This window comes from Marmota flaviventris, chromosome 12 (genome assembly GCF_047511675.1).
Source record: "Marmota flaviventris isolate mMarFla1 chromosome 12, mMarFla1.hap1, whole genome shotgun sequence".
NCBI classification, from domain to species: domain Eukaryota; kingdom Metazoa; phylum Chordata; class Mammalia; order Rodentia; family Sciuridae; genus Marmota; species Marmota flaviventris.
The window spans coordinates 73,003,309-73,029,809 of record NC_092509.1 but is presented as its reverse complement, the minus strand read 5'-3'; positions in this window follow the sequence as shown (position 1 = coordinate 73,029,809).

Sequence of the window (26,501 nt, the reverse complement as noted above, 5' to 3'; positions counted from 1 at the left end):
TCTTTTGGGGTCTCCCTTCTCCAGTCTCTCGGAGAGTTCACTGGGCAGTGATGATGTTGTAGGGACAAATGAGGCAAGGCACCGAAGATAGCAGGAAACAGTTTAATTTGGCTGCAGCCAGGTTCAGAGGGCACAACTTTTGCTGTAATCAATCAATCCCCTGAGCCCCAAGTTCAGGGAATTTCAGAGTTTTATACCTAGCATCTAAGGGGAGGGGCTTAGAAGTTCACAGTCTGCAGAAGTTCACATAAAATCAGCTTTTTCTTTCACTGTTTTGGGCAAGTTAACTCTTCAAGGACAACACCTGAGAAGGGGAGAGTTTCTTCTCCCCTTCTTTCCTCCTCCTGCCAGTTGTTACCATGGAGCCCAGTTGGTAACTTATCTTAAAAATGTAGACATCTCTGTGAAGCCCAGCTCAAGGCCAGAGGCCTTGTTTGCACATTTCTACAAACTACTATACTAGATACATTTGTGAAAAACTAGTAAGGAGGTGTCCAGCACCTGAAGTGCTGATATCTTCCCGGCCAGTGGCCAAGTAAAAGAGGGCAACATGAAAATAGGAAGTTTATCTACATGGAACTCTTTTGCAGAGACTCTTTTGCTGACAGTCCCAGAATCAGCCATAGTGAAGATTTCTGGAGAAGTCCAGTTAAGACTTTTCTGTGGGGAAAGGGGGTACCACTACAGTGACTCACACCCACCACCGCATCAATGACTGACACTGTCTCTGCCATGGCCAGCTGGGTGCTTCAGTGTGGAGACCACTGTTCTTACAAGAGTGTGCCTGTCATGAAGCAGGAGAAGGGTGGAGTGCTGAACCCTAGGAGAGCAGCAGAGATATTGCCCTCAAGTCCCACAGCAAAGCAAAGCTTGAGCTATCCCTTTAACATTTCTAAAGACTTGGGAGGTGATGGAAGAAAATCACTGCATGATGTAGAGTGACAGACTGGCTATTTGACTGACTACTGGACTTGAAGAAATGCAGACCTGCTCACAGGTTGCTCATGATCCTGGATGCTTCCAACCAGTGCAAGATTTTCTTCCTCCTCTGCTAATTGGATTGCCCTTGTACCAAGATGATGGTCTAACCTTCCTTTAAGAGAAGTTCTAGTCTTTGCCCAGATAAATAAGTTCATCTGCTTCAGAACACCATGGTCTAATAACTGCACTTCTCCAAACCTATGTTATTTGGCCTCATATACACACACACACACACACACAATAATACATATGTAATATATATAATTTATCTATTTATTTGGTATCAGGGATATATTATATATATATATATATATATATATATATATATATATATATATATATATATATATAATTTATCTATCTATTTATTTATTTATTTGGTATCAGGGATTGAACTCAGGTATACTTTATTACTGAGCTACATCCTGGCCCTTTTTATTTTTTTATTTTGAAACAGGGTCTTGTTAAGCTGATTACAACCTCACTACATTGCTGAGGCATGTGATCCTCCTAGTGATCCTCCTGTCTCAGCCTCCCAAACAGGTGCATGCCTGGGGTTATAGGCATGTACCACCGTGCCTGACTGGCCTCTGCTTTATATTTACTATGAATGCCACACTGAATCTGAGCACAGAGCTTCAGTCCATTTCTGAAATCCTCCTATCTCAGCCTATGTCTTGTAAACAATATTTTTTTTATTAAAGTACCATTTGTAGAACCTGGACAAAATGACCTTCTCTGGGCTAAGAATTTGTCATACATCAGCTTACTTCATCCTCACGATAACCACATGAACCATATAGTATATATTCTCTTTACATTGATTAGGATAACAATGCCTCAAGGGATTAAGTGACTTATTAAAAGTCCCACTTTTAAAAGTAGTATAATTTAAGAGAAACTCAGATTTTTTCACTTCTCAAAATTGAGCAATTAGCCTCAATAACATTTTGATGTTTTTAGGCCAGTAAAGATAGAAATTCATATATATATATATATATATATATATATATATATATATATATATATATATATATATATAGTTTTTTCCTCTCTTGTTCTTAAAGTAGCAATAGACACATATATGTCTGAGTATGCTGTGAGAGACAGTTTATATCACTGTCATAGCTTTTCTCTAAGATGCCCAATGAATCAACCTCATATTTAAGCTCTCATTTATCTTCTTTCTCACTGAATCAGTGATGGCTGTTTAACTCACTGTAATCAATAGAAGGCAGAACCAAGTGCCATGGATCCATTCCCATGGAGCAAGATTGTACTCTGATCAAGGAACTAGCAATGTATCCAGCCGTAGACCCGGCACTATCATGTGCTGACTGCCCTTCTCTATTTTTTGATAGGAAATATCTATTACATCTGTCCCATCCTTTGTCACCACTGGATATGGGCTAGAGGTGAGAGTAGGGAGTAGGGAGCAGGGAACAGATAAGTTGTCTCTTTAGCTTTTGCATCATGATGTTGGCAGAAGCTTATTGAGAAGTTTGCATCCTTTTTAGTACCTGGACCTGGTCAAGTGGATGAGATTCTAGCCCTCAGGTCTGAGCCTGGTGCCATGACAGGATGAGACTGTAGAGGTATTTGAGGAATGTAAACCCTTGAAGGTCAGGTATTTCTAAAGTTGACTCCCAGTGAGCTACCAGGGCCTATTTTCTAGACAATAATAAACTCAAATTCTTGTCTCTTCAGAACTGCTCTGTTTTGCTTTTCAGGGGTTTTGATGACACGTTATAGCAATGCAACCTTATAGAGCTTCAAACATTAAGGAGTGACTTGAGGAACCTGGCTAATTAGCTGAGACTCCACAAATATCCAATTTGGTCACAATATCTCTAAGTAATCACTAGAGGCTCTGCAGGATTCTCTGTCCCCCAGCAGGGGTTTCATGCCTGGGACAAAATTGATTACTTAGCCATTTTCATATTCAACAAATACCCCACAGAAAAAAAAAGAGTAGCAGATAATCAGTTCACTTTTCTGTGGTTTTCCCTTCTCTGGACATTCAGCCACTTTATCTTCACTGTGCTGTTACACATAGGGTTTTTGTTTCTTTGTTTGTTTGGGGCAACTTTCTTTTTTCCTCAGAGCACCAATGCCTTGAGTGGATGGAGCCCAGTCTACTCAAAACTCATTCTTCCTACCAGAACCTGTAGCATCTTGACCACCCAACCTAAAGTGGTGGATTCTATAATTCTCTATAAACTACTATCTCCTTAAAACTTATGGCTCACTTAAATAATGTTACCTGATGTCTTTTCTTATTTTGTTTCTATGTTTTGCCATCATATAAGGTAACTCTTCCTATTTCTTCTAACAAAAGGCATCTTTTTAAAAAAAATTTATTTTGTTAACTCCTGAATATTCAGTTAGAAAGAGAATCTGGCACGAAGAAAGTTCCTAATAAATAATAAATTGAATAATGAATGTTGAATAAATTGAATAAGTAAATGTGACAGAAAGACATAGACCTCAAATCAACAGCTCTACTTTTGCATGGGTTTGGATTCTACTGATATCCTGAAATGAAGTTCTGCCCTCATACAAGTATAAAATACATTTCAAATAATTTGTGTCTTCAGAAATTATAAACTAGGGTAATTATTTCTGACAAGAACACATTTTTCTTCACTAGATAACCAATTTATCTAGCAATTTGTTTTAGAGTCTGATAGCAATGTTTCATATCTTCTTTATCAGATTTTTCTTTTGTTGTTGTTTGTGATATTATGGCCTCTAACAACAACAACAACAAAATCTATTACCAAAAAAGCAGCCTTATCTACATCCAGTTCAGACTACTTCGAGCTCAGTTCTATTTTCATCCAACAAGGCTTGAAATCTAATGATTGTGGACCTCTTCTATCTGCCTAACTTCTCGTTCTATGTCACCTGTATATACAGAATTCTCTGCTAGCCTTTTCTGGCTTCATCCATCATGGGTAATACCACCAACTGATCATCAATAATATGATAAGGAGAAAGTAGAATCACCAGTATGATGGATGAAACAATCTCTGTAAACTGAAGTCACTATTAGTCAGCCCTCTGTCATTTTTCTGGTGACCAAGGAGCTGCGAGGGTAGAGGATGATTTGCAAGACTTATGGAACCCTGATGGCCACGACTTTCTTTCTTCATTTAAAGATCAATAATTGACTTGCAATGAATTCAGTTTCAATTTCACATGGCATTTAAGTTCAAAATTATAATTTGCTATTTTTGAAAATAAGAGGGCTTACTTCAGACAGCTGGGGACATTTCCCAGCCATAACACAATGACAATAAAACTACACCAGACATGATATCACAGTGATTCTGCTGAGAAATGTTTAATCTTTGCATCATCTACTCTGGCTTCTCCAAGAACAATCTCTTGGGGAAATTCCATAGACCTAAGTCTGGCTCATTTCATATTCCATTGAGCCAAGAACTGCAAAGTGTATACAGTATTTCACTTGTAACTCTTCTTTAAAAATTAATTTCATTAGTTGCTAAACAGTAGAGGCCAATAAACAGTCTTTGCCTCCAACTAGGCCCATATCATTTGAATTGAGAAACAGTCTTTTATTTCTGTGAATCTCCATAATCACCCACTAGGAGCCACCCAGGGTCAAACATGTCAAAACAGGGATCAGGGAACAGCTGAAAAGGTATCAGTTGGAGATATAGTCTCACTCCAGCCTCAGAAACAGTCTCTGCTTTCAACAGATGCCTTTAATTTTCTCACCCTCAGGTGAGCTCAGGTCTGAGCTCAGAAGGCCCTGGGAAACAACTCCATTTCACTGTGAGATGCTTATCTTGACAGAAATGCCAGGATGAGTTTTGGCATCAAAAATATGGAGTGCCAGCTTCCTGTGGTGAGGTCATCCCTAAAATGAAAAACATAGGACTTTGCCAACCAAATGTCAGGATTTTAAAAACCAATGCATAGCATGTGTCTCACATTTCAAAGAAGTTGGAATCTTACCAACGAGATTGAAAGAGGCTGTTGATGATCTGCCATCTCTTAACAGAGCACCAGTGCCTTGAGAAAGTAATGTTAGCATGGGTACCAGTGACCTAAACTAGGAATCTGCATCCAAAAGCAGCAATATTTACACTTACCTTCTGGTGTTCATGAGGAATCTAGTGAAAGGTCATTGTGAATCCACAATCTAGCAAATACCATGCATAGAGAGATGTGATTAGTGATGGTTCATAGCAGACAATAGGCCTTGGTGATGGGTGGGAGAGTCAGCAGGGCCTGGCCATTGGCTGAGTGATTCCATCCTGCTCACTAGTCAAGTTACATGATATCTACTGAGGACAGAGCAAAATTAAAAATGACTTCCTAAAATGGAACTTGGAGATCATTTGCAAATATCAAAACAGATTTAAAATTAGGGAAAGGAAATGATTTGTTGCAACTTTGAGTTGAGTATGCTAAGAAAAACTAAGATGGTAATAGATACTTTATTTAAAAGAGAGGTGTTAAAATAAGCTTGGGGAATTCTGAATTAAACAAGTGTGAAGACTTCTTTATTCTAAGGCATATTGTGTCTTTAATCTACTGAAATGTCTTATGAACTTTTAACTTTATACTGAAATGAGTGCAAATAAATACGCATTACACACACACACACACACACACACACACACAGCTCCAAGCAAACTTTAGTGAATTATGAATACAGCATTTGTCATGGAAGAGCTATTCAGCATTTTACTCAGTTTGGAATCCTAAAGGAAAACCATTTGTTAGAACTTTTAAAAGCCACCTTTGAAAGTTCCCCATTTCTTTTTCTTATGTATTTTTTAAAAATACACTGAAGTTAAATGATTTATCTAAAGACTTCCTCCTAGGTACTTAGTAGTACATCTGGGACTCTCATTTTTCCATGTCATATTGATTTTTAAGTTGTATTCAGAATTCAATTTGGTTTAGTGAGTATTTACTAAGCAGCTGATATGTGCCCCACAAGATATAAGAGAAGTCTGTGTTGTGGTCCTTACATGAAAAGTGTTTATAATCTCACTTTTAAGAAAGGACTTAGTATACAGAAACAATGAGGCCTAGAGAGTTCAAAATACTTACCTATATAAATTTAAAACAATGAGGAAATGTCAAAGTCAAAATTCAAATCCAGTCTACTTTAGTCCCAAAGCTCACCCTCACTCCAGTGTCCCCATGCAGACGTGCAAGGTGTCAGGAATCTCTCTTATTCATCTCTGTATTTGGAAATTTCAGACTAGTATCTCATCGAAGTTCAGTTAATATTTGAAGAAATTAATGATGTAATGCATCTCAGACAGAGATAATTGGTCTGTAGTGGAGGAAGATTCCACACTGGGGATCTTGGTTGGGGATCACTGAGGCATCCAAAAAGGAAAAGGAGCACAGAAATTAGCTCCAGTTGAACTCCCAAATCCATGATTCTCTCCAGCAATTACGAGCTTCTGTGATCTGCAATGCCTCCTTCCCAGACCTGCCTGCGGGGCTTCCCAACAACATAGGATACTTGTGGATGAAGAAGGAGAATAGGATGATATGTTCATCTTCCAAATCCTCCCTTAGAGTATGACCCAACAGCGAGTTGGGTGAGGATGTGCTGCAGAAGGGTGGGTGAACAAGAAGTTAACAGGTGATGGTGAGCACAGAAGGGTTGAGGCAACTTTGAGAAGACAGTTTGACTCACTGCTCCTAATGTATCGTTTGCTCTTTCTTTTCACAAAGCTTGTCCCTGTGGCAAAGGGCACCAAAATATTTTCAAGAAATGAAAAAGAGAGGAGATGAAGCATGTATTATCTAAAGATTGCCTGATAACCTGATAAATGTTTAGGTTTATGTAGAAAACACACACACACACACACACACATACACACTCACACAATGCCACATACGCTCAGGCAGACAATTCAATTGAGCCATGAAAATAACAGTGACCCTGAATCTGGAAGAAATCAGGTATCAAGCCTAAAAGAAATTGAATGGTCCTTGCATTTCCTTCCCATTCGATTTGTGTTTGGTTTCCATGGGAAAGGAAAACTGGAAGGAGGAGAAAACACCTCTTAGGTAACACACCATTCAGCTGAATTGACTGCAAAACTTTTATTTTAGTATTATATAAAAGAAAGTCACTGCCATTTGTCTGAGTGATAGCAGCAACATCTATGGAATTGTTTCCAATAAAAGTAGATGTTCAGAGCTTTATATGCAACCGTGATTAACATGCATACAAATCATCTGAAAATCTTGTTAAGATGCAGATTCTGATTCCTGAGGTGTGGAGTGGTCTGAGATTTCTGCATTTCTAACAAACTCCTAATTGAGACTGAGGAGGCTGATTTTTGGACCACACTTGGAATAAGAGAATACACTAGCCTTCCTGTAGGCAAACATGTTGAGATTTGAAGAAAGAGAGATGCAAGGATCATACCCACCAAATAATTGCCCACATCTCCTAAAAATATGGTTGAATAGAAATCCATCAACAGATTCAGGAATGGACCTTTTCACTGCTTAGGGAGTTCAATTCCTCTCAAGCTGTGAGCAAATCCTCCTGGGAGGATTTCTCCACCCCCATTTTTCCTCTTCCTCAGGTGACACGGATGCATCTAATGGCAGCTTGTGCTCCATTGCCCATTACTGACAGGGCTGTGAGCTTGTCACTGCCCAGAATGACAACTGATTGGTCCCTCCGTTCAACCCTGCTATGAACAACCAGATTAAATTTATATACTCCTTCACCCTGTAGAGGGGTGTCCTGACATCCAGGGAAAATTGAGGGTAAGGAGGTCACTGATGCTTTATTTGAGGCCTGAAGACTATTCTCAATGCTGTTTGACATTATCCCAGATACATTTTTAAACCTGTAACAGGAGTGAAGAGTTGTAATTGGTTTAAAGTGCCCAGAGACTTCTAGCAGGTCGGATCTGAGTCGCTGCCCTGAAAATTACCAACAGCCGAAGTACAGAGACTAGAAAATGAAGCTTCCTACTGACACTCACCAGTAGAAACAACTTCTCCTGTTGAGGGAAACTCAAAGCCCCAGATCCAGGGATTCCCTGAAACAAACTAATCCTTGTCTTGTATGCAGACCAAGTTTGCCAACGTCCTAAGGAACCCATCTCTTTTATCAATCTATCTTGTGCCCCCTGCCCTGCTGAAGGGAATAATCTGTAAAATTATACACACCATCTCCCCAACCTTTACTTGACTCTGCTAAGGAAGTGAAAGATACTATAAAGATGCCAAGGATGATTTGAACTTGCTGTCAGGAGAATTATAAAAGCCCCCCGCCCTCAGTTCTTCCTCTAAACAGTTTCTCCTTTACAACAGAGTGTGGAGCCCAAGGTTGCTAAAATCAGCAGGTTGGAAGAAGACCACGCTGCATGTAAATCTCAGCTCCTTCTCAGCCTGAAAAGCTTATTTTCTCTTCTTAGCCCCATTGATCACCCAGAGGCTAGCTACCTCTTTTTCTCAGCATCTCTTTCTTTTGTGGAAAATAAGATCTTTGGGGAACTGTTTCTTTGGAACCAAACATCAAGCTATTCAAAATCATCCAAAGGATATTTTTTCCTCATGTTGACCCTGAAATCTCCAGAACCTGTTTACACATTGCAATGATTTTCTTTTTCCAGACCCTGCCTTTGCCTTCCAATACTAATTTCTTTCAGTGCATATGTGTTTTTTTCCTTCTCTCTCTCATTTGCCCTCTCTATTCCTCCCCCCCACACAGACACACACAGACACACACACACACACCATTTGCCAAATAATCATACACACACACACCATCTCCCCATCCTTTACTTGACTCTGCTAAGGAAGTAAAAGATACTATAAAGATGCCAAGGATGATTTGAACTTGCCGTCAGGAGAATGGACATGTGCTATCTGGAACTCAGGAAGTATATGAGCCGTATAATCAATAAAATGCATTAAATGAATTGCTTTTGGTTTTCTTCCTCCTATGAGAAAGTCTTAATTCCTCATCTGCATGCAGCATGGGCCCAGCTGTTGGTCTTCCAGCAAAGAGTTGAGAAAAGACAGAAAAACAGAGTTTGTTTCTAAAAAGTTGCAATCTCTGGGGATCTCCATCATGGTCCTCCCACCTATTCCAGTCCTTCTTTGTTTGAATCTGGTTTATGAAGAGCTAGTTCTTACAAGTGTCTAAAGTCACCCTTAATATACACATAAGAATTCTTTTCTGAAAATAGAAAGAATTAAATTCATATCAAAGACACTCCCAAGCCACATAGCTGAGCACATGAAAGTGCATCTTGGTCACTTTGTCACTATATGTAACACTTGGTTTAAGCCACTTGCTTCACTGATATCCATCTCCTTCCTCATCTGTATTATTCTTAGAGTGGACACCCAGTTACAAATTTCTAGATACAACTCAGCTTCTCACCTCCACTGTGATTTACTTTTCTCCTCCAAATCCCTGGCCCACAGGGCCATTTACAGATAACAAGTTTGGGCAGGTTCCCACAAAGTGGCTGCCATCATGCTCATCCTGCCCCCAAGAGTGGAAATGAGACATGTAGTGCTTACTTAATTCAAGTGTTGTTAGACACATGTTCTTATCTTTACAAATACAGGCAGCTTCATAGACAGAATAGTTTGGTTTTATAAATGGTTATTTACGTACTCATGTTGATACAATTGCAATATATGGCCTCTCCTGTAATTTAGTTCTGTGATCTGGACATTTTACTGCCTCTTACCAAAGCTGGCCTTCCAAGAGCTGCAGTGGAAAAGCCCAAGGGAGATTTCTTCAAGGACAATGATCTGAAAGATGATAGAGATGAGAGAGGGGGAGGAATAAAAAGCAGAATCCCCCATGAGGAGCCAATGCTTTTTAGCTGATGGCCTCATAGTCATATTTCCATTTAATTTTGAGTTTCCGTAAAGATGCCATAAGTGATTTGGACTTGCCTTCAAGAGAGTGGACACGTGGTGTCTTGAACCCATGGAGTAAATGTGCCGTACAATCCATAAAACACATTAAACGAATTGCTTCTATTTCCCCCCACCCCCATGGGAAAGTCTTCTTTCCTTTGGCTGCATGCTGCCTGGTCCCAGCTGTTGATATTAAAGAAAGGGAATAGGGAGTGAAGAAAATGGGAGTTGGTTACTGAACGATTAACACAGCCTAGACCTCTATTCAGCAAGTGGTATAAGTGAAGGGTATTTCTCCCCCCCTTTGGAATGAGATGCTTTCAGTGTGTTTGGATGTGTATCTTATGCGTACTGAGGGCACATCACAAGCTGTGATTAAAGCTATGCTATTTTGAGGTTAAGTGTCTTCTGTCTTGCAAAGGTAATTATAAACTGCTAGGTGATTCAGGTCAGGGGTGTAGAGCATCCCAGGTTGGTGAGCCAGTGTTGATAGGAGGATTCCCAGTAGAAAAGCCCTTTGCCAAATAATCATCCAAGAAAAGCAGAATGTTACAGGACCATGACAAAATCGCCCAGAGGACCAAGGCCCCAAGAGGTTGGGTAGGGATGAATTGCTATGAATTGCTACCAAACTGCTAAAAAGAAACCGGTTTGAACAGTTGAAGGGGGACATAGAAAATGTCAGCTAGCCAAAAATGAAATCAAACATTATAATGTTAATATTAAAAGCCTTCCTGTGTTAAACACTGCACTAATAAACATGCATTGTTTCATTTAACCTCGTGAAGTGGGTATTTTATTTACAGCCCCATTACACAGATATGGAAAGAGAGGCAGAGTAGATTTCCATCTGCCTCGTGGCTGGTTCAGTAGCAAATAAAGATTCAAACCAAGGCAGTTGTCTTGCAGAGTCTATGGTGCGACTCTACACGATATTGAAAGTAGCAGGAAAGAGCACCTTCCTTTCTTTTCCTTCTCGGACTCCAATATTTCTGGCATGTGGTTACAGGCTGTCCTGATAGAGCCACATTTGACATAATGTAGATGGTCATTCTCTTTGGTGAAATTTCTCAAATGAGCCTACATCTTGAGGACACAAGAACAGAAGATAATATATTCAGGATAGACTTTTTCGATATCAGAGGAAAGTCAGAACGTGAGGTGCATTCCACTCCTACCCACAGAGGAGAATTAGGAGAGTTCTAGGCAAAGAGACTCCTTTGACTTCCCTCTACATTGATGGACAGATGCCAATTAGTTGGAGGCTGACATGTTCTAAGCAAAAGGCTCTGAAAAATGCCATTAACGCAGGCAGGCAGTGGATAGGGAGCAGGGCAGGAGTCGATTGCTCGAATTCCATAGTTAATTGTGTGGCATTTGAAGTATTTTGACACAAGGCTTCTCCTTACTTCACTCTCTATGGAGATGTCATTGCTAAGAATTCATAGGACCCAGGGTTGAAGGTGCTGAAGGTCATCTAATTCAGACCCCCCAATTAACAAGTGAAGAAACAGAGACCTAAAGCAGGCACAAGACAAGCCCAAGGCCATAGATCTAGTTAGCGGCAGAGCTAGGCTAGACTCCAGATTGCCTGACTTTTTTTTTTAATTAGTTCTTCTTAGTTATACATGACAGTAAAATCCATTTTGATAAAATTATACAAGCATGGAAAACATTTTACTCTAATTAGGACTCCATTCTTGTGGGTGGGTAAGATGGTGGGATTCACTTAGATATTTTCATGTGTATACATAGGAAAATTATGTTAGATTTATTCTACTGTCTTTCTTATCCCTTTACCCCTCCCTTCCTTTCATTGTCCAATTTACTGAACTTCTCTTCTTCTCCACCTCCCCTTTACTGTGGTTTAGCTTCCACGTCAGTGAAAACATTCAACCTTTGGTTCTGTGGGATTGACTTATTTCACTTAGAATGGTAGTCTCCAGATCTATCCATTTACTGGAAAATGTCATAAAGTCACTCTTCTTTTTTTTTTTTTTTTTTTTTAATTTTTTTTTATTGGTTGTTAAAAACATTATAAAGCTCTTGACATATCATATTTCATACATTAGATTCAAGTTGGTTATGAACTCCCAATTTTACCCCAAATACAGATTGCAGAATCACATCAGTTACACACCCACGTTTTTACATATTGCCATACTAGTGACTGTTGCATTCTGCTACCTTTCCTATCCTCTACCATCCCCCCTCCCTCCCCTCCCATCTTCTCTCTCTACCCCATCCACTGTAATTCGTATCTCTCCTTGTTTATTTTCCCATTCCCCTCACAACCTCTTATATGTAATTTTGTATAACAATGAGGGTCTCCCTCCATTACCATGCAATTTCCCTTTTCTCTCCCTTTCCATCCCACCTCATGTATCTGTTTAATGTTAATCTTTTCTTCCTGCTCTTCCTCCCTGCTCTGTTCTTAGTTGCTCTCATTATATCAAAGAAGACATTTGGTATTTGTTTTTTAGGGATTGGCTAGCTTCACTAAGCATAATCTGCTCTAGTGCCATCCATTTCCCTGCAAATTCTATGATTTTGTCATTTTTTAGTGCTGCGTAATACTCCATGGTGTATAAATGCCACATTTTTTTTATCCATTCATCTATTGAAGGGCATCTGGGTTGGTTCCACAGTCTAGCAATTGTGAATTGTGCTGCTACGAACATCGATGTAGCAGTATCCCTGTAGTACGCTCTTTTAAGGTCTTCGGGGAAAAGTCCAAGAAGGGCAATAGCTGGGTCAAATGGTGGTTCCATTCCCAGCTTTCCCAGGAATCTCCATACTGATTTCCAGATTGGCCGCACCAGTTTGCAGTCCCACCAGCAATGTACAAGAGTACCCTTTTCCCCACATCCTCTCCAGCACTTGTTGTTGTTTGACTTCATAGTGGCTGCCAATCTTACTGGAGTGAGATGGTATCTTAGGGTGGTTTTGATTTGCATTTCTCTGACTGCTAGAGATGGTGAGCATTTTTTCATGTACTTGTTGATTGATTGTATGTCCTCCTCTGAGAAGTGTCTGTTCAGGTCTTTGGCCCATTTGTTGATTGGGTTATTTGTTTTCTTATTGTTTAATTTTTTGAGTTCTTTGTATACTCTGGATATTAGGGCTCTATCTGAAGTGTGAGGAGTAAAAATTTGTTCCCATGATGTAGGCTCCCTATTTACCTCTTTTATTGTTTCTCTTGCTGAGAGAAAACTTTTCAGTTTAAGTAAGTCCCATTTGTTGATTTTTGTTATCAACTTTTGTGCTATGGGTGTCCTATTAAGGAATTTGGAGCCCGACCCTACAATATGTAGATCGGAGCCAACTTTTTCTTCTATCAGACGCAGAGTCTCTGATTTGATATCTAGCTCCTTGATCCACTTTGAGTTAACTTTTGTGCATGGCGAGAGGAGGGGATTCAGTTTCATTTTGTTGCATATGGATTTCCAGTTTTCCCAGCACCATTTGTTGAAGATGCTATCCTCCCTCCATTGCATGCTTTTAGCTCCTTTATCAAATATAAGATAGTTGTAGCTTTGTGGATTAGTCTCTGTGTCCTCTATTCTGTACCATTGGTCCACCCTCCTGTTTTGGTACCAGTACCATGCTGTTTTTGTTACTATTGCTCTGTAATATAGTTTTAAGTCTGGTATCGCTATACCGCCTGATTCGCACTTCCTACTTAGAATTGCTTTTGCTATTCTGGGTCTTTTATTCTTCCATATGAATTTCATGATTGCTTTATCCATTTCTACAAGAAATGCCGTTGGGATTTTGATTGGCATTGCATTAAACCTATAGAGAACTTTTGGTAATATCGCCATTTTGATGATGTTAGTTCTGCCTATCCATGAACAGGGTATATTTTTCCATCTTCTAAGATCTTCTTCTACTTCTCTTTTTAGGGTTTTGTAGTTTTCATTATATAAATCTTTCACCTCTTTTGTTAGGTTGATTCCCAAGTATTTTATTTTTTTTGAGGATATTGTGAATGGAGTGTTTTTCCTCATTTCCGTTTCAGAAGTTTTGTCGCTGATATACAGAAATGCCTTTGATTTATGCGTGTTGATTTTATATCCTGCCACTTTGCTGAATTCATTTATTAGTTCCAGTAGTTTTTTTGTAGACCCTTTTGGGTCTTCTAGGTATAGAATCATGTCATCTGCAAATAGTGATAATTTAAGTTCTTCCTTTCCTATTTTTATGCCTTTAATTTCTTTCGTCTGTCTAATTGCTCTGGCCAGTGTTTCGAGAACAATATTGAATAGAAGTGGTGATAGAGGGCATCCCTGTCTTGTTCCAGATTTTAGGGGGAATGCCTTCAATTTTTCTCCATTGAGAATGATGCTAGCCTGAGGCTTAGCATAGATAGCTTTTACAATGTCGAGGTAAGTTCCTGTTATCCCTATTTTTTCTAATGTTTTGAACATAAAGGGATGCTGTACTTTGTCGAATGCTTTTTCTGCGTCTATTGAGATGATCATATGGTTCTTATTTTTAAGTCTATTGATGTGGTGAATAACATTTATTGATTTCCTTATATTGAACCATCCTTGCATCCCAGGGATGAATCCTACTTGATCATGGTGCACAATTTTTTTGATGTGCCTTTGTATCCGATTCGCCAGAATTTTATTGAGAATTTTTGCATCTAGGTTCATCAGAGATATTGGTCTGTAGTTTTCTTTCTTTGAGGTGTCTTTGTCTGGTTTCGGAATCAGGGTGATGTTGGCCTCATAGAATGAATTTGGCAGAGCTCCTTCTTTTTCTATTTCCTGAAATAACTTGAAAAGTATTGGCATTAATTCTTCCTTAAAGGTTTTGTAAAACTCCGCTGTATACCCATCCGGTCCCGGGCTTTTCTTGGTTGGAAGTCTGTTGATTGCTTCTTCTATTTCATCTATTGTTATTGGTCTGTTTAAGTTGTGAGTATCCTCCTGACTCAGTCTGGGTAAATCGTATGACTTAAGGAATTTATCGATGTCTTCACTATCTTCTGTTTTATTGGAATATAGGTTTTCAAAATAATTTCTAATTGTCTTCTGTATTTCTGTAGTGTCTGTTGTGATATTGCCTTTTCCATCCCGTATGTTAGTGATTTGAGTTCTCTCTCTTCTTCTCTTCGTTAGCATGGCTAAAGGTCTGTCGATCTTATTTATTTTTTCAAAGAACCAACTTTTAGTTTTGTTAATTTTTTCAATAGTTTCTTTTGTTTCAATTTCGTTGATTTCCGCTCTGAGTTTGATTATTTCTTGCCTTCTGCTACATTTGCTGTTGTTTTGCTCTTCCTTTTCTAGGGCTTTGAGGTGAAGTGTGAGCTCATTTATTTGTTGGTTTTTCCTTTTTTTGAGGAATGACCTCCAAGCGATGAATTTCCCTCTTAAAACTGCTTTCATTGTGTCCCATAGATTCCGATATGTTGTGTCTGTATTTTCATTTATCTCTAAGAATTTTCTGATTTCTTCCTTTATGTCTTCTGTAACCCATTGATCATTCAGTAACATATTGTTCATTTTCCATGTGATGTAGGATTTTTCCTTCCTTCTTTTATCATTGATTTCCAGTTTCATTCCATTATGATCAGATAAAATGCATGGTATTATCTCCACCCCTGTATATTTACTGAGGGTTGCCCTATGGCATAATATATGGTCTATTTTTGAGGAGGATCCATGTGCTGCTGAGTAAAAAGTATATCCACTTGATGATGGTTGATATATTCTATATATGTCAGTTAAGTCTAGGTTGTTGATTGTGATATTGAGTTCTATAGTTTCTTTATTCAGCTTTTGTTTGGAGGATCTGTCCAATTGTGAGAGAGGTGTGTTGAAGTCACCCATAATTATTGTGTTGTGGTCTATTTGATTCTTGAACTTGAGGAGAATTTGTTTTATGAACGTCGCAGCACCATTATTTGGTGCATAAATATTGATAATTGTTATGTCTTGTTGGTGAATGGTTCCTTTTAACAGTATATAATGTCCTTCCTTATCCCTTTTGATTAATTTAGTCTTGAAGTCAATTTTATTCGATATGAGGATGGCCACCCCTGCCTGCTTACGAGGACCGTGTGCGTGGTATATTTTTTCCCAACCTTTCACCTTCAGCCTGTGTATGTCTTTTCCAATCAGATGTGTCTCCTGGAGGCAGCATATTGTTGGATTTGTTTTTTTAATCCATGTTACCAGCCTATGTCGCTTTATTGGAGAGTTTAAGCCATTAATGTTTAGAGTTACTATTGATATATGGTTTGTACTTCCAGCCATGTTTGATTATTTATCTTCTTCTTTTTTTTTTTTTTTAATTTAGTTTGTTTCTCCATGGTTAGCTTTCCCCCCGCCCTCTGTCTTTATAGAGGCACTTCCCACTGATGGTTTTGGTTATTGTTTTTCATTTCTTCCTCGTGTAGTGTTTTGCTCAAGATGCTTTGCAATGCTGGTTTTCTGGCTGCAAATTCTTTTAGCTTTTGTTTATCATGAAAGATTTTTATTTCGTTATCGTACCTGAAGCTTAATTTTGCTGGATACAGAATTCTTGGTTGGCATCCATTGTCTTTCAGTGTTTGAAATACGTTGTTCCAGGATCTTCTCGCTTTCAGCGTCTGTGATGAAAAATCCGTTGTTAACCTTATTGGTTTACCCCTGAATGTAATCTGCCTCCTTTCTCTTGTAGCTTTTAGTATTTTCTCTTTGTTCTGTATATTGGATATCTTCATAACAATGTGTCTTGGCGTTGGTCTACTGTGATTTTGTGTGCTCGGTGTCCTGTATGCATCTACAATTTGTATATCCGTTTCCTTTTTTATTTCTGGAAAGTTTTCTGTAATTATTTCTTTCAGCAGGTTACTCATTCCCTTGGTTTGAATCTCTGTACCTTCTTCTATCCCGATGACTCGTAGGTTTGGTTTCTTTATGTTATCCCATATCTCTTGGATGTTTTTCTCGTGGTTTTTAACCAGCCTTTCTGAGTTGGCTAGGCTCTTTTCAAGATGATATATTTTGTCTTCATTATCTGATGTTCTGGCTTCTACTTGCTCCACTCTGTTAGTGATACTCTCAATTGAGTTTTTAATTTGGTTTATCGTTTCCTTCATTTCTAGAATTATTGTTTGGTTTTTTTTTATAATCTCAATCTCCTGATAAAGATGCTTAACTTCTTCTTTTATCTGTCTATGTAATTCATTTTCAAAGTGTTCTTTCACTGTTTGAATTTGCTGTCTCGTATCTTCTTTAAGGTTCCATTCCATCTGTCTAAGGTATTCCTTGAGTTCTTTATATGACCATTTTTCTGCTGACTCTAGGTCCTCCTGAATATTTAGGCTGTCCTTCATTGTTTGTACTACTTTTCTTCCTTGCTTTTTTATGCTGCTCATGTTTCTTCTTGTTCTGTTTGACTGCTGAGTTACTGTTTACTCTTATAGATTTATTTGATGCTTGAGAGGAAAGATATTAGAAGGGAAGGGAAGAAGTCACTAAAGAGAATGAGAGTAGGCAGGTAGAATTCAAGGAAGGGGGAATAAGAAAATTGAAAAGAAAATGAAAAGACAAAAGAAACAAGAATAACAAAGATTAGATAATAAAGAAAGAACGGAAAGATGAAAAAAAAAATTTTTTAAGAAAAATAATAGTGATAATAAAAAATTAAAATTAAAATTAAAAAAATAATAATAATAAAATAAAAAAAATTAAAAAAAAAATAGAAACATTGAAAAAAAGTTAAAGAACAACAACAAATAAAAATTGAAAATGAAAGAAAAAGAAGAGAAAAAAGAAAAAAAAAACAAAAAAGAAAAAGAAAAAAAAATGATAATAATAATAATAAATGCAGTCCTAGAGTTCTATTAACTTCTCTTCCAGTAGGTGGAGCTGTGCCCACTGGGCCAAGCTTCTCCTCTCACAGGTGGGAACCATTCACTGTGCAGCCGCTCTTTCTCCTAGACTGGGCGGGTCTCCAATCCTGAGTGTCTAGGGCCTTGTCTTGTGTTTCCTCAAGCCAGGCCGTGCTCACCTGTGGCGCTCACCACAATACTGGCTACACGCCAGGTCTGCTGCTCCTGGGAGCCCTGTTTTCATGAACACCTGGGCTCACTCTCCCTGTTTGCCTCCCTCAGACCCTAAGTTTGTAGAGCTTGGGGCTGAGATCCCCCAGCTAATTTGCTTGCCCTCCTGTAGCCACGCCCCCGGTAGCTGGTGCAAGAGACCTCAGTTGTCAGCACTGGTGGGAGCGGTAGCCGGGAGTTCCGCGCCGCGAGTCCCGCGCTACTCCTGATTCCCTCGGTCTGGTTATTGCGTTCACAGGAGAGCTGGGAGTGGCCCTTAAGTTTTCCCTGCTGTGTGGAGAGAGATGACTAGGGGATTACACACCTGTCGCGCTGGTTTCAATGCAGTTATCTCCTCCGCCCGTGACGCTGTTTCTCTGCCATGGTGATATCCCATGCAAATGGTGACCGTTTGTTCCCTTTGCCAGGTGACCAATGCAACGGGTGGGTCCTGACTGTCTCTCCCAATCCCCGTTTCAGTCCTGTGGCCACTGCCTATGAAGGCTCGGTTGGCTTTTACCTCTGTAAGTTCCTAAGGGCCGGCCAATTATTTCAGCGGGATCATTAGTGCTGAGTCACAGGAAGCAGGTGAACCGGAGCTTAATTGCTTCCGATTCGGGCTCTGTGTGTGTGTTCTGAGGGGCCCAGCCTGTACACCCCAGATCCACATCAGCTCAGCATTGCCTAGTGATCCTGAGCAAACAGCATTTAGACAGTTTACGGCTCCCTATGCCCGCGCAGTTGAAGATGTCAGAGACTTGATCTCTCTGCGCCTGCCACCATGTTACATCTCCTCAATGCTATTCATGTTGCCCTTACAGCTTCCTGGTATAAGCAAGTTCTTGGGATTATACAAACTGCTGCTTCTGTTTCCAGTCCATATTTCTAGAAATGAAACCCTGCCGCTGTCGCTGTCTCTGGGCCACGCTTGTCTGCGACCGTAGCAGAGCCGCCCTGGCTTCCGCAGCTCTTCAGCCCTGTGCCCGGCCCCAGGGGCCCAAGCGGCTGCCGCCGCGGCTCTCCGTCCCCCTCCTCCGGAGCACGGGTCCCCTGGCAGGGGGGTGCAGAACGACCCCAGAGCAGGCTCTGCCCGAAGGTGCAGCGGCGAACAGGCCACCGAGACGCTCGAGGCTGCAGTCCAGCCTTCGGAGGACAGGGCTCGGCACGCAGCCCAGCTCCAACCTCTAGGTGCGGCTGCCGGACAGTGTATACAGAGCCATCAAGACAGCAAGCAGAAAGCAAATGGCGGCTCCCGCGGAGTGGATTTTCGGCACAGAAGCCACAGCCCCGCCAACAAACCCAATCCACAAACTCTCCCTGTATAAAAAGTATTAAAAAAAAAAAAAAAAAAAGGCAGGGCGCACTGAGCTTTCTTTGCCTCGGGTACTTACAATCCACTGCTGATTACACATTCAGCTTCTCCGCCCGGAGCGAAGCGAAAGAGGAAGCAGATGGGAGCAAAGCGCCCACGGCTCTCCACTCTTCTTAATGGCTGAGTAATATCCCATTGTGTGTGTGTGTGTGTGTGTGTGTGTGTGTGTGTGTGTGTATATATATATATATATATATATATATATATATATATATATATATCACGATTTTTTATTCAGTCTTCTATTGAAGGGCACCTAGATTGGTTGCATAGCTTAGTTATTGTGAATTGTCCTGCTATAAATATTGATGTGGCTGTGTCACTAGAATATGTTGATTTAAAATCTTCTGGATATATGCCAATGAGTGGGATAACTGGGCAAAATGGTGGTTCCATTCCCAGTTTTTTGAGGAATCTCAATAGTACTTTCCAGAGGAGTTGCACCAAATTGCAGTCCCACCAATAATGTACGAGCATTCCCTTTTCACCACGTTCTTGCCAACATTTATTGTTACTTGTATTCTTGAAAATTGTCATTCTGACTGGAGTGAGATGAATTCTCAGTGTAGTTTTAATTTGCATTTCTCTAATTACCGGTAATGTTGAACAGTTTTTCATATGTTTGTTGATCATTTACCTTTCTTATTTTGCCTGACTTGTATTCCAGGGCACTTTCTATTTGGCCTCTATGTTGCCAGTTCACATAACAGAACTACCATACACCCAGTCACCAAATAGCCATGCAAAGTTCCATGATATGAGTGAGAGCAGAGAAGTCAAAAGAATAGAAACAACACCCCACTCCATTATTTCAATGACAAAAATTTTCTAAACAACAGGGGTAGGGACCTTGTCTGTTCAACTAATGTTAGAAGAACAGTCGTTAATTGGATTGTCCATTTTGGTATTCCACAGATATGGAAACTCCTACCATATTAAGACAATTGTTAGAGTTGAAAGTTGCATTTGGGCATCATAGAACCCAACCCTCTTGTGCATAGATGATGAGCCTGAGAAAAAACAATATAATTAAATAAGTTAGTTATCAATGGCAGAGTGAGCGGGGAGATTCAAACTTTGCACTCCCACTCAGGTGTGCCCTTACCTACCTCACCATTTCTCCACAAGAGCTGAGGCGAATGTGGAGAGAGAGACACATGAAAGTCATTCAGCCCAACCCCATATCTTTTCTTTAAAGAATGATGATTCATCCCTTTCTCCCACAAGTAGTTTGTGAAGGGCCAAGTGCAAGGTGAAATTTCCAAGTGCAAACTTCCAGGAAGGAAAGGACTTCCTATCTGTTGCCTGAAAACCAGGGCAGGAGGAGTTTTCTGAGAAAAGCCCTCAGCAGCATTTCCCTTTCAGAGGGTGACCTAGACATTTTCCTAAGAGGACCAGAGATGCAGACAATCTTATTGTGCACCTATGAGTTTGGGATTGTATTAGGATTATTGATATAAAGAGGCCCCAAAAAAGGCATTTCCAAAGAAGCACACACAGTCCATTTAGCCAAAGTCAGTAAACCTTTAAGGATAGATTAATGAACTTGACAGAGAAGATGACGACTGAGCAGGAGTTTGTTTCACAGCTATGGGAAAAGGGGCATTCCAGGCATGAGCAACACGCATACGCCTGAGAGGGTCCTATGTTCACATCATGTTCAAAATTGTCTACGAGTTCTCTGCCTTGGAGACACAAGATACAAATCACCACTCCACATTTGGACTAAGAAAACAACATTTTGCCTGGGCCCATGAAACAGGTATCTGCAATTGGCTTGATAACTTAAGTCGATGACTTCTTTGCCTGACAATTCAACTTCCTTTCTCTAGAATCCTTTATTGATTGTTTTGCTGTGGATTGCTACTGCAGCATTTTCTTACATGTCTCATTATATTATTTGTATGATGTTGAAACAATCATCAACATAATTTTCCCCCAGAGGACACATGGGGACTTGGCGGAAAAATCACATGAGAGCCACACCTCCCCTCACAACCAAGTGTGTGGCAAGGGGAAAAGTCAGGTGAGGTAATGAAGAAGATCCTTCCTGAAGGCCAGTGGCCACAGCTGTGCTTTGGCTTCCTCCCACTACCTGGATCTTATCTCCAGTTCCTTTGTGGTTGATTTACTGGGATTCCCAGAAAGGTTATTATTTGTGGGTCCTTAATGATTTCTTAGTATGAAGGGTTTCCTAGTGATTGCATAGAAGAAAGAAAACCATAAGCTAGGGTGTAAAAACCAAATTGAGGGGCCTGAAGAGGAAAGGGAATCCAAGTTAGTGTGTGTTTCAGCCCCCCTGATTCTGTCACTGTAGCCTGATCCTTCAGGCTTCTTTTTGTTTGTTTTTTTTCACTTCTATTTACCCAGACCAGAATGGGTTTCTAGGTATCCTCTATATCCCTGGGGTATTTGTGAGACCAAAGAAAGATCTAAGAGAAAGCTGTGGAAATGCCAATTGAATCCTTACATTTTTGCATCAAATGAATAGCCTGGGGGAAATCTGGAATAGCTCATGCCAGCTTTGGAAAAGGCAAGCAAAAATATGTTCAGGGTCAATTTCATGGGTCATGCTTTCTGATCCAATGGGTAAAATATTTGATAGGAGAATAAAATGCTGCTGCTGATAAAAGATACAGTGATTTATTCATGAAAAGCATGTTTCTTGGACATGAAAATGGACACAGACCAGGAAGTGTTAGGATCATTTGGGTAAAAAGTCCCCATCCAGCATCTGCAAGATGGCTGTATTATGTTTCTTAAGATCTATGGGAAATAGTGACAAAGTCCAAATTACATTTAGCTGGTTTCGTGGATGAGAAGAAACGGACAGTGTTATTCAGTATCTGATTTTCATAAAGGACAAAGAAATGAGAAGAAAGCTCCACTTGAATCCCCAGAAACATTTCCTTAGTTTATTGATTCCTTCTGATGGAATAAAGATCATTAGAAAGGGAGAAAAATGCACAAAGACAAGTATATGCACAATATTTTCAAGTGTTATCCCTTGGCCCAGAGTGGATGCCCAAGTACCTGTTTCCTCTTCCCTTTTTCTTTCTATATTTTCCTATCCCCTATTTCTCCCATAAAATATGTTCATCTAGTGGAAATAAAACAAAGGAATAGTTTGCATAAAATACCATTACTTATAAAATGAACATAACACATGAACTCCACCAAACCTAACATGGAGGAAAATAATAGAACCTGGGTGTAAACTCAAACTCACTCTCTCTCTCTCTCTCTCTCTCTCTCTCTCTCTCCCCTCTCTCTTAACACAACCTCATTCTGACCCATGTATTCTACATGACTTATTAAAAGAAAAAAAAACTGCTCTTATAGTAACTCTGCACACACTCAGGTGTTCTAAAGATTAGGTTACTGAGTAAACAACTCCAAAATTTATGAAATTCTAGCCAACTCTTTCAAAGACTATAATATGGCTAATCCTAACTCCCCACTCAATCTTCAAGAATCCTTTCTTAACTGCCCCGTTTTCAGATACCACAGTTCCCCAGTGGGACTCATCCTTTGTTACAACAAGCTAATGAATGGAACTTTGACTGCAGGTGCAGTTCTAGCTCATTGGCTGGGGGACTTGAGCAATAAGGCTCTGGAAACTGATTTAAGGGCTGCTTGTAAGGGGTGATGAATGGTTCCAATCTATTCCCTCTTCCTTTTCTCACATTGTCTCAGGTTGGCTTTGTAGCTGGCCTATGTCCTAGCAAGAGAAGTTCTGGGCTTAATTTTCTTTGGCCTAACCAAGTTCTCCTGACAATTATTCCTTAGCTGAAGTCATAAAGCCTATATCTACTTGTTTCTCATCTGAGGGCACAGTGCTTATCTCATTTTTAATTCCATCTATTGTTCTCTCCAGGAAGAATTTATATTTTCAAATGAGAAACAAAAAACACAGCCCCTCCCCCTGCGCCGGCATAGTAGAGGGAACTGGGAACAAAGACAGAGCAGGCCCAGCGGCCTGCTGAGGGGCAGAGCCGCCCCCCCACCCCCCTCGCCTGCCAGGTAGGGGAAGGGTGACCACCGACAGAAAAGGCCCAGTGGCCCAGGGCGGGACAGAGCTTCCAATCACTCCTGCAAGGTAGGTGGGCCTGCGACCCACCGGCAGAAGAGGAGCAGTCGCCTGCTGAGAGGCTGAGCCGCCCCCTCCCCCTGCGCCGGCATAGTAGAGGGAACTGGGACCGAAGACAGAGCAGGCCCAGCGGCCTGCTGAGGGGCAGAGCCGCCCCCCATCCCCCTCGCCTGCCAGGTAGGGGAAGGGTGACCACCGACAGAAAAGGCCCAGTGGCCCAGGGCGGGACAGAGCTTCCAATCACTCCTGCAAGGTAGGCGGGCCTGCGACCCACCGGCAGAAGAGGAGCAGTCGCCTGCTGAGAGGTTGAGCCGCCCCCTCCCCCTGCGCCGGCATAGTAGAGGGAACTGGGACCAAAGACAGAGCAGGCCCAGCGGCCTGCTGAGGGGCAGAGCCGCCCCCCACCCCCCTCGCCTGCCAGGTAGGGGAAGGGTGACCACCGACAGAAAAGGCCCAGTGGCCCAGGGCGGGACAGAGCTTCCAATCACTCCTGCAAGGTAGGCGGGCCTGCGACCCACTGGCAGAAGAGGAGCAGCCGCCTGCTGAGAGGCTGAGCCGCCCCCTCCCCCTGCGCCGGCATAGTAGAGGGAACTGGGACCAAAGACAGAGCAGGCCCAGCGGCCTGCTGAGGGGCAGAGCCGCCCCCCACCCCCCTCGCCTGCCAGGTAGGGGAAGGGTGACCACCGACAGAAAAGGCCCAGTGGCCCGCGGCGGGACAGAGCTTCCAATCACTCCTGCAAGGTAGGCGGGCCTGCGACCCACCGGCAGAAGAGGAGCAGCGGCCTGCTGGGAGGCAGAGCCGCCCCCTCCCCCCCGCGCCTGCAAGGTAGTCGGAACTGAGACCACCATCAGAACAGGTCAGACCTGCAACCGAGAGACAGAACAGGCCCAGTGGCCTGAGGAAGGGTAGAGCCGCCCCCCCCCACACGCCTGCAAAGTAGGCGGACCTGCGACCCACTGGCAGTACAGCCCCAGAGGCCTGCAGAGGGGCAGTGCCGCTGCCTGCGCCTGCAAAGTAGGCAGAACTGCGACCACCGACAGAACAAGCCTAGCGGCCCGCAGAGGAACAGAGCCGCCGCCCGCGCCTGCAAGGACGGCGGACCTGCTACCGACTGGCAGAGCAGGCCCAGCGGCCTGCCGGCGTGGTAGGCACATTGCCCCAATTGGCGGAGGGGCAGAGCCGCTGCCCGTGCCTGCGAGGGAGACTTTGCAACTATACAAGACCAATATAAATATATAGGGGGAAAATTCAATAGCACAACAGTTTCACCAAGAAGAAAGGAACGCGAACAGTATGAAGAGACAAGGAAAGAAAGGACCACAAGCATTGCAGGTCAACTCAACTTTAGAAGAGGTAATAGCTGCAGCTGATGGAATGTCAGATAAAGAATTCAGGATATACATGCTTCAGATGATCTGGAGTCTCAAGGAAGACATCAGACAGCAAAATCAGACAATGAAAGATCACTTCAACAATGAATTACATAAACAAATCCAAGAAGCAAAAGATCAACTATACAGGGAAATAGAGGTTATAAAAAACAAACAAACAGAAATCCTAGAAATGCAGGAAGCAATAAGCCAACTTAAAAACTCAATTGAGAATACTACCAGCAGAGTAGAACACTTAGAAGACAGAACATCAGACAATGAAGATAAAGTATATCAACTTGAAAAGAACATAGACAGCTCAGCAAGACTGTTAAGAAACCATGAGCAGAACATCCAAGAAATATGGGATAACATCAAGAGACCAAATTTAAGAGTCATTGGGATACAGGAAGGAACAGAGTTTCAAACCAAAGGAATGAGCAATCTATTCAATGAAATAATTCGAGAAAACTTCCCAGATTTGAAGAATGAGACAGAACCCCAAATCCTAGAAGCCTACAGGACGCCGAATGTGCAAAATCATAAGAGACCCACACCTAGACACATTATAATGAAGATGCCCAACATACAGAACAAGGAGAGAATTTTAAAAGCTACAAGAGAAAGGAAGCAGATCACATTTAGGGGTAAGCCAATCAGGATAACAGCTGATCTTTCAACACAGACTCTGAAAGCTAGAAGATCCTGGAATAACATATTTCAAACACTGAAAGAAAATGGGTTCCAACCAAGAATGGTGTTTCCAGCGAAATTAAGCTTCAGGATGGAAGATGAAATTAAAACCTTCCACGATAAACAAAAGTTAAAAGAATTTGCAGCTAGAAAACCATCTCTTCAAAACATCCTTGGCAAAACATTACAGGAAGAGGAAATGGAAAATAACAATGAAAACCAACAGTGGGAGGTAGGACACTAAAGGGGGGAAAATAATCAAAGTGGAAAACAAACCATGTTTAGTAACATAAATAAACAAATATGGCTGGAAGAACAACCCATATCTCAATAATAACCCTAAATGTTAATGGCTTAAACTCACCAATTAAGAGACACAGGCTAGTAGAATGGATCACAAAACAAGACCCAACAATATGCTGCCTACAGGAGACGCATTTGATAGGAAAAGACATACATAGGCTGAAGGTGAAAGGTTGGGAAAAATCATATCACTCATATGGACTTCGGAAACAAGCAGGAGTATCCATACTCATATCAAATAAAATAGATTTTAAGCCAAAGTTAATCAAAAGGGATAAAGAGGGACACTACATACTGCTCAAGGGAACCATACACCAACAAGACATAACAATCATAAATATATATGCCCCAAACAATGGTGCAGCTATGTTCATCAAACAAACTCTTCTCAAGTTCAAGAGTCTAATAGACCACCATACAATAATCATGGGAGACTTCAACACACCTCTCTCACCACTGGACAGATCTTCCAAACAAAAGTTGAATAAGGAAACTATAGAACTCAATAACACAATTAATAACCTAGATTTAATTGACATATATAGAATATACCACCCAACATCAAACAGTTACACTTTTTTCTCAGCAGCACATGGATCCTTCTCAAAAATAGATCATATATTATGTCACAGGGAAACTCTTAGACAATACAAAGGAGTAGAGATAATACCATGCATCCTATCTGATCATAATGGAATGGAACTGAAAATCAACGATAAAAGAAGGAAGGAAAAAGAATATATCACTTG